The 7,595-nt window shown below is 33.5% G+C and overlaps 1 pseudogene; it reads right to left on the reverse strand.

Moving 5' to 3' along the window:
* Positions 1 to 342: 342 nt before the first annotated feature.
* LOC18105448 (N-(5'-phosphoribosyl)anthranilate isomerase 1, chloroplastic-like) lies at positions 343 to 7,153 on the reverse strand (annotated as a pseudogene).
* Positions 7,154 to 7,595: the final 442 nt, after the last annotated feature.

The raw sequence follows: 7,595 nt of genomic DNA on the forward strand, positions 1-7,595 counted from the left end.
CAAAAACCTCACCTACTTTAAATTTTAGATTCCCATTGGTTATGCTTATCACTTCTCCACGTGCTATAGGATGCAATATATGATATTATATATAGATTTAGGATCATTAATTAATGAGAATATTATGTTTGCCCTTTAAAGTCATCTTGTCTTTTTATCTAGCTTCATTTCCAAATTCTTCATTATCTCTATATGATTTAAATTATTAGTATATTAACTTGTTATAACAGATTTATCTTTTTCTTTTTTTATATATAATACTCGAGATATAGCATATTTATCTTGCAAGTTGAGAAGAAATAGAAGGCTTAAATCTATTAAATAGCCAACCCTTTACTATTTATATGTGTAGAGCAATATACAATTGTAAGAGTAAAGATTACAACACTAGAGTAGTGCCTATAACACACACACGCACGCGCACACACAACAAATTTAGACTGTTTGACAAATAAAGAAGAAACTATAGATGCATAGTTATCTTTAACAAGTCTAACTATGAAAACTACAAAAACATTAATGAGAAGTATAGAAAATACATTAACATAAATAAAGCAAGCATAAAGTATCAGTATGTGTGAGTGATTGGTTAGAAAACCTGACAGATGAACAAATAAGAAATATGTGGGGAAGAGCTACAAATAGAAGAAAATTTTTACAGTTTGTGACTAATACAATATATAAAGAATTTCTAGGACTTGATACATTATTACACACTCCACAAAGTTAGCAACACCAACGAGATAAAGCCAGATGGCATTTGAAAAATATAGTAATATGCAACATGTGTTATGTAAAACCTTACATTTGTGAATACCAGAAATATTATTATAGAATAGATGATGCAGTAAAACCACAATATAGAGAAATGTTTTATAACAAATTACCTATTAATGTAGGAAATATTTTAAAAGAAGAATGGAGAACTAAAAACCAAGAAATATTCCCAAACATTTTAGGAGCTAGAATAAGAATATTACAAGAATATATATTAAAAACATGTACAACACAGAGAGCAACCAAACAAATAAAAAAGAATGGATAGATTTTGTTGTGATAAAAAGAATGTTGAATTACTAGGAAGATATGAATGTATAATACCTACACAGAAAAAATATTATAAGAAAAAAAAAACCTACAAAAACTATGACAAAAGAAATTATAAGAGACAGAAATTTAGATTCAAAAATATAATTATAATAAATACAAGAAAAATTATAACCCAAATTTTAGAAGAAAATATTTTAGAAAGAAAGGAACCTTATAAAGAAAAGAGAAATACCAAGAAAATAAACAAAAATATTATCCAAAAAAAATGAATTGTAGATGTTGGATCTACAATGAAGGAGGACATTATGCAAATGAATGCTTTACAAGAACAAAAGGCAAATATAAAAAGAAAATCAAAATGTTAGAACAAATAAATGCTATAGGATATGAACCCACAAAAAATTTAGAGGAAAATGACAAGTTTTTTCTTAGAATCTGAAGAAGAAATTCAAAAACAAAGGAATATGATACAGAATCATATAGTGAATCTAACTAATAATATAACAAATCTAAATAGCACATTTAAAAATAGAAATAAAAATCGAAGGAATAATAAAATATCATTTACATGCTTACATTGATACAAGAGCTAGTATTTGTCTAGCAGACAAATGTGTTTCCTCAAGAACTTTGGAAGAAAACATAAACATCTATTAAAGCTAAAATAATAGATAATATAGTAATAACATTAGATCAAGTAATAAAAAACTTTGAAATAGAAATAGTAGTTATACCCACAATATAGCAACATGCAAGAGTTGATTTTCTCATAGGAAACAACTTTTAAATACTTTATGGACCTTTTATAAAAGATAATGATTATATAATAATACATACTCTCACAAAAACCCCTGATTATATAATATTATATATTCTATAATATTCCTCCTCGAGCCAAAGGTGGAGGTTTGACCCGAAACTTCAAGTGAAAAATAGTAAAAGAAGCAGTAGGAAGTGGTTTAGTAAAGACATATGCAAGTTGATTATAAGAGAAGATAAAACGAATCTAAATCTCTTTCTTCACAACCCTATCTTGTACAAAATAATAGTCAACTTCAACACGTTTAATACGAGCATGAAAGATAGGATTCACAAATAAATTAGTAGCACCAAGATCATCGCACCAAATAGGAGAGGATATAGAAGGGATCTGCAGATCTGTCAATAAATACTGAAGCTAGATAACCTTAGTAGTATCGTCTGCTAAGGTTTTATACTCAGCTTCAAAAGAGGAGCGAGCAAATATGCATTGCTTGCCTGATTTTCTCGAAATTGACATTTGACCAAAGAAAACAAGGTAACCACCCGTAAATTTACGATCATCAATGCTACCTGCCCAATTTGCATCTATAATGCCATGTAACTCAAAGGAGGAACTGCGAGAGATATGTAAGCCATAGGTTTCCATACCCTGAAGATAACGCAAAATGCATTTAACAACAACCTAATGAGAATCTAGAGCATACATAAACTGAAAAACTATGTTAACATCAAAACAGATGTCTGGTCTTGTAAAGGTGAGATATTGAGGAGCACTCATGATTTGACGAAACCGTGTAGGATCAGAAAACAAAGGATCTGACAGTATGATAAATTTGGAGGTAGAGATAAGAGTATCAACAAGTTTGCAAGAGATCATACCAGCCCGAGTAAAGATGTCAAGTGTATATTTATATTGTCATAACATCAAACCCATACCGATGGATAGAATCTCAATGCCTAAAAAATAATGAACGATGCCTAAGTCACAAAGCTTAAACTCCGAGCTCAGTAACTGTATTAAGATAAATAAGAGGGTGTCAACCTTGAAAACGCAAAAGCTAATAGAGAGCAGAAAATCACTCAAACGAGTGTACCAGGCCCGCGAGACCTGTTTTAAACCATTTAGAAACTTATACAACTGGCACATATGAGAGGGAAGGGCAGAGTCAACACATTACCAGAAAATCTACGAATACAAACGAAATTACCAACAAAAATATTTTGTTGGTATTTTCGAGTGATAATTACTTACTGAATTTAATCCATTGCTAACTTTGTCGGTAAATACTAAGAGATCATACGATCCTTCGACCCACTCGGATTTCAATCCAGATTTATGGAAGGAGGCAGAATCGTTTGGTGGACCTGATAGAAATCGGGTGTACGGACTCTCCAACACTACGACTGAGAACTTGTGGATGGCCCACAGTGTCTCAACCGTTAGGAGCTCACAATCGGTATCGAGCATTCAGTCTCAAGAGTTCATGGCCTTGCAACACCATACGACTCATCTCACCAAAAAATTTAGGCAATTCTCGGTGAATTATGAAAAACTCCGCCAAGTGGTTATGGACATGAGATCACAGCTAGGTGGTAAGTGTCCACTTCTTTTTTTATTGTATGGTCCTGGGAACAACCAGCCTCCTCCTCCAACTCCGCCACGCCGCCACTATTTTAGTTTAATTTTTAATTGAACATATAAATTTATAATGAATATTTGGATTTTATATTATTCAAATTTATTTTTACATATTTGAATTTTACACAATTTCACTTTTTTAATTATTTTACTTTTTTGTTAAAAAGATTTTTATTTTTTTAATTATTACATACTGGTATATCGATGGACACAATCCATCAGTATATTCTAGAGAGTTTGTTACAATTTACTTTATATACCACTATCACTAAAGAAATAATTATGTCGGTATTTTACATAGGGTTGAAAAAAATTACAATGAATGCCACTACGAATACCGACAAAATCGTTTTGTCGGTATATTAAAGTGGGTAATTTTTTCTTTTGGCACGCATTTTCCATCTATAAAACCATCAATGTTTTTTTTTACCAACAGAAATGAAATTACCGATGAACGGTTTTTGTTTGTGTATCTATCGGTAAATATATTAAGACACTAAATTCAAGACCTATTAAGAGCGTGTGTTAGAGTTTGGAGAAAACTAGAAGGAACATATAACATTGGTGGAGTTCACATACAACAATAGCCATTAAGCAACAATAGGGATGGCCCCGTATGAAGCCTTGTATGGTAAAAGATGCAAGACTCCCTTATATTGGGAAGAAATCAGGGACAAGAAGTTGTATGGCATGAAATTGGTGTAGGTCATCATTGAAAAAGTAAGAATCATCAAAGACCAGATAAAAGCCACACGGGACAGACAAAAAAAGTATGTGTATGTGAGGAAGAGACCCCTCAAGTTTAATGTGGGGGATCAGGTATTCTTGAAGGTAGTCCCGTGGAAGAATATGATGAGGTTTGGACTAAAAGGAAAGCTAGCTCCTTGTTTTATCAGGCCTGTTAAATCTTGCAACGTATTGGACCGGTAGCCTACAAAGTAGACTTGCCCCCGCAGTTAGCCAAGGTCCACAATGTATTCCATGTCTCCTTGTTATGAAAGGCCAACATGGATCCCACTCGGGTTCTACCTAGGTTCTGATAAAAGTAAAAAAGGACCTAACGCTCAAAGTTAGGCCCACAAGAATTCTAGATTGGTGAGTGAAAGAACTACAAAATAAGAAGATTCTCATTGTTAGGATCTTATGGCAGAGCACTCAAATAGAAGAAGAAACTTGGGAAAAGGAATCTAAAATGAGGAAGAAGTACCCCAAACTATTTGAACAATCAGGTATGAAATGTGAAGCCTTCTTAATTTTGAGGATGAAACTTATATTATGAAGGGAGAATGTAAAAACCCAACAAAAGATAGTATTGATTTTTTTTATAGGTTTTAAATAAGTGTTGCCTTGCATTATCTTTTTTTAATTATTGTTCAATAAATTTTATGTGTTATGTGCAGCCATGCATTATTTATTTTTATAATATTGTTCAATAAATTTTATGTGGGTCTGGCATGGTTGTCAGGCTCAAGACACTTGGGTCTGACAAAGTGTTCCGGGTGGGAAAAAGAGGAGTAAGCAAGGTGAGGCTAATTTTTAAGACTATCTTATATGATTGAAATGGCTATTGTTGGTCATCATCTTTTGTGATGTCTGTGTGTATTAGTAAAGATAATGGTAGTAGTAATAATGATGGTGATGAAAAATCAAGAAAATGATGCCATGGATAATGAAAGGTAATGGAAGGATTTGGATTTAGAGGTGAATTGAGTTAAGAGTTTGGTATTCAAATTAAAAATTCTTGATAAATAATAAGAAAATGAAAGCTGCATGAAAACCATGACAACAACTTCATCTCTCTCCATTCTTATTATTAGCTGCTACTACTATTATTAAGAAATTAAATTATCATTACTACAAAATTCTATATTTTTAAACCTCAACATAGATGGTCATACAAACCGGCAAAATGAAGATGATGGATGAAGTATACATGAAGGTAAATCATTTTCTTACCTGCCACCTGTTGCGCTATCCACGAGAATCCAATCAACCAAGGAACATTCTTCATCTGAAATTTGATTTAGAAGGTTTCCATTCTCATTTGCATGGAGAACATACACCATTCGATTTTTTCCCTTTAAATCTAGAAAAGCTGACCGTGAACCTTTCCCATGAAGCTGAATAATAGATATCAAAGTCGGAAACAAAAATGATATGCTAGATACGAAGTAGTCAGAAGTACGAAAATATACCTGCACAAATTCAAGGTTTGCTGCATCCACAACTCTCAATAGCGTGTCTGCATCATCATCCACAAACACCCCTACTGGTGCTGCTTCATATTCTCTTGCAACTTTCAAAATTTCCTTTGCAACTGGAAGCGAAATGGAACGTTTTGAGTTGGGCTAAAGAATCATCCGAATTAAATTAGCACCAGCTTCTGCTGCCATCACAGCATCTCGAGCTGAGGTAATCCCACACATTTTAACCAAAAGGCACTTTTTTCATGATCTTCATGAGTAAAGGCAGCTTTCTCTGATGGGGTGGAAACGAAATTAACCTTACTCCTTGGATGAGATGTAATTCTCGAGAAGTTCAGTTCACTCCCAACTAGACCTGCAAATACTCAGCATTCTCGACTCTTTAAATATACACTATCAAAATCTCATTTAGACATTCAAAAAGAAATTGCATAAGAGTTATTTATGGATTGGGGTTTAATCCGTTGTCTATTGGGGTAAATGGGGCTCTAATTGTAACAGGCGGAAACAAAAGAATATTATATTTTAAAATAACAGAGGATGAAAAAACTATAAGGAACATGACTTCTTTGCCAGTGACCTCTAGTAGTCAACCCTATCAATAAAGACCAAAGATCAATGAAAAACTTAGAGACCCAGCGATCTTTATTCCAAAAAAAAAACACATTTACAATTCTCAAATCATTAAAAACCAAACAGGATGTTGCTCCTTAAAGTAGTATGATAAATGGATAGTTCAGACTTTTCATTGAATGTTTCGTCATTTCAAGATCATTTTGAAGCACAAAGAACAATAAAATTTTAAATTATGTATTAACAAAGGTTAACAACTTAGATGATATTTCAACTTAGTTGTTTAGAGAAAAACTAGTGTTGGTGCCTGCGCAATACCGAGGGCAACTGGCATTGATTGTCGATGAGCTGAAAAGATAGTGTGTGAGTATAAGCTGATTTAGTCTATCTTGGATAGTCCTTTAACAAGAAGCTTAATGAGATGTGCTTGCAACAAGGGCATCTGTTTATAATATTTGAGTCGTAAAGAGAGCTAATGTAAAAGTGAAGGAATTACTTGCCCAAGAGTATATTTATTACAATGAATGGTTGATGGGGAGGCATATAGGATAGTGGATGAAGACTGAAAAGGTAAAATAGGCTTGTAAAGAAGATGGTTGTTCCCTGTAAATGGGAATCCGCCTTTAGCGAAAAGAGGCCGACAAATTAAAGCATTATAATGTTTGATCTCGTGTCCTTATTCTCAGTAGAAAAACAGCAATTTGAGATCAGTTCTATGTAAGAGGTTGAACCCGGTAACTTGTTTAGTCATTTTTCCATTTGACCAAAACAAATAACAATTTTAATGCTTCAAATGTCAAACTCAAACCTACCCCTTCCTCTTCCTCGGTAAGTACCTCGGCCTCCACCTTTACCTCGTTGTTGGGGTCATGACTGATTTGAAAGGCTTGTTCATCTACCACATGCCGGCTGATTTCAGATCTGGTACATCAAACACATGGAATCTATGAAAATGAAGCAATCATTTCATACAAACCATTAAGTCTCTGGTCCAAGTATACTTCATTAAGACACAATCTACATCAAATTATGTAAATCAAGAACATCAAACTAATAGAGTGTAGACAGGGGGAGAGGTTGGGCTTGCCTGGAGAGGCGGCGTATCTGGATATGGAGTTTAAAGTTCCATGAGAAGGAAGAGGAAATGAAGCAGGAATAGAACCAAGTGCACTTCGAGGGCAAGATAGAGATTGCATTTCCTTCTTTACTTTTCTTAGAATTCCTTTTTCTCTTGTTTATGTGTTCTTGTAGGGTTTTTCTGGTTTCAGTGATGAGGGAGCCACTGTTGAATTACGGGCCAGCCCATTTCATTCTCTTTTTAGGTTGGCCAGTTGTGTTTTTCTCTTTTTTTTTTTCTTTTTTTTTCT

The sequence above is a fragment of the Populus trichocarpa genome, chromosome 14 (assembly GCF_000002775.5).
Source record: "Populus trichocarpa isolate Nisqually-1 chromosome 14, P.trichocarpa_v4.1, whole genome shotgun sequence".
Taxonomy (NCBI): domain Eukaryota; kingdom Viridiplantae; phylum Streptophyta; class Magnoliopsida; order Malpighiales; family Salicaceae; genus Populus; species Populus trichocarpa.